The following is a 1837-nucleotide window of genomic DNA, read 5'->3' on the forward strand; positions in this document are numbered from 1 at the left end:
TAAGTAAAAAAAAAACAACATTTTTTTCCGTAAATATATATAAGGGCATTACTATACAATAATGCCCTTATATAAATACATGTTTACATGGATGTCTGTATGCTTGTTTTTTGTTTGTATATATGCGTGTGTGTATGTTCTCATGAGGATATGTCTTATTTTTGTTGGTGTGTTTTGCATGTTACGTTCATGTTATTTCTTGATATACTGTATTTTAAGATGTATTAGGAACTCCCTAATTTTTTGAGCTTAAAACTTGGGAAAAAAAGTTTTGTAAGGGATTATAATACTGTCCCTGTGTAAGAAACAACCATATTTTTTTAACCTAATTTTTGACAATAAAACTGGTTCTGTATACACGTTAAAATACAGTATGTATGTGTAACAGAAGACAAGATTTTTTCATTAGCTTGACAGATTGTATCCAGACATATATAATTGTCCCACCCATGCTAGCATGGAATGTGGATGTTAAATGATGTCATGTGAATTTAAAAGCTGATGAGCTTAATCATTACCATGTTTCAGAGAAGATGCTATCATTATATATACATGAATGCGTGAATATTTAGCATATCTATATACTTCGTCTGTTTCTATGTCTATGTGAAAATAAAGCATTGTCTTTGTGGGCATATTGCATGAACCTTTCTATAAGGTGAATGAATATTCTAGGTATGACATGAGGATGCAGAGTTGGTCGATGTTTTATTACATACAAATAATATTTGTGTATGTGTATGTATGTAAATGTGTGTGTGTATATATATATATATATGTGTGTGTATACTAATTATTCATGTGTGAATATATATAGATATATGTTTTATGTATCTACGTACATGTAATTACAGGTAAGAAAATCTGGAAATATCAAGAAATCAATATTATCTTTAGTTTCTGTTTTCCCTTGTTTGTTAAAGTTATCAAAAACCGTGTTTAATTCTTCTCATACTATCATTATTGTTATTTTAATATTGTAATATTTGTTTTTTTTTTTCTTGTTTTTTCTTTTCATTTCGAAACTGTTTTTGAAAAACAAAAAACAAAAAATGATTGAACTTGCTCTTTTTCTTTCTATCTAAGCTAATTGTTTTGTCAAGTCTGAGGTGAACAAATAAATATCGCTACATTCTACTACCCCCACATTAAACGTTTGGGGATAAACTGCAATTGATCGAAATACGAATACAAAACAGCAACATTTGCATTGAGCCAAATGATTATCATCATAGCATTTACTATCACTTTCCCAGGCTTTCATAGAATTTTTCCTGCAGTTGGATGCCCTTCCTATGTTGCCAACGACCAGCCGTTTCCAAGCAAGGTAATATTTCCCCATAACCAGACATGTTTTTGCAGAATACTGGGAACAAAGGGCACCACTTGTAGGACAGGGGCACTCGTTTACAGCTATCATGCATTGTCGTTACAAAGAGACATATACAATAGGCTTCTTTTAGTTTCTCATTGATGGCTTTTGGCATGGGATTGTAGATCAAGTGTCTACCTCAAGGAACGAGCATTTATACAGCCTCATCTTGGAGGAGATGAGTATATATATATATATATATATATATATATACTCATGTATATACACACACATACACAGGCATGACAAGTAATTAGACACCCTTCTAATCATTAAAATTTAAATCTGAAATTATACATTCAAATTATTTATTCATTGTTATAATGTAAATATTTAGTAGACATGCCCAATGCGTTTTTCAATGCAAGGGGACCCTATTAGGCATGACGAATATTCTCTTGCGAAGTTTCATGTAGTAATCTCAAAAGATCTGGCTTTGAAGATGCTTTTTTCTTTTTATGAAGT

This window comes from Octopus bimaculoides, chromosome 20 (assembly GCF_001194135.2).
Source record: "Octopus bimaculoides isolate UCB-OBI-ISO-001 chromosome 20, ASM119413v2, whole genome shotgun sequence".
Lineage (NCBI taxonomy): Eukaryota > Metazoa > Mollusca > Cephalopoda > Octopoda > Octopodidae > Octopus > Octopus bimaculoides.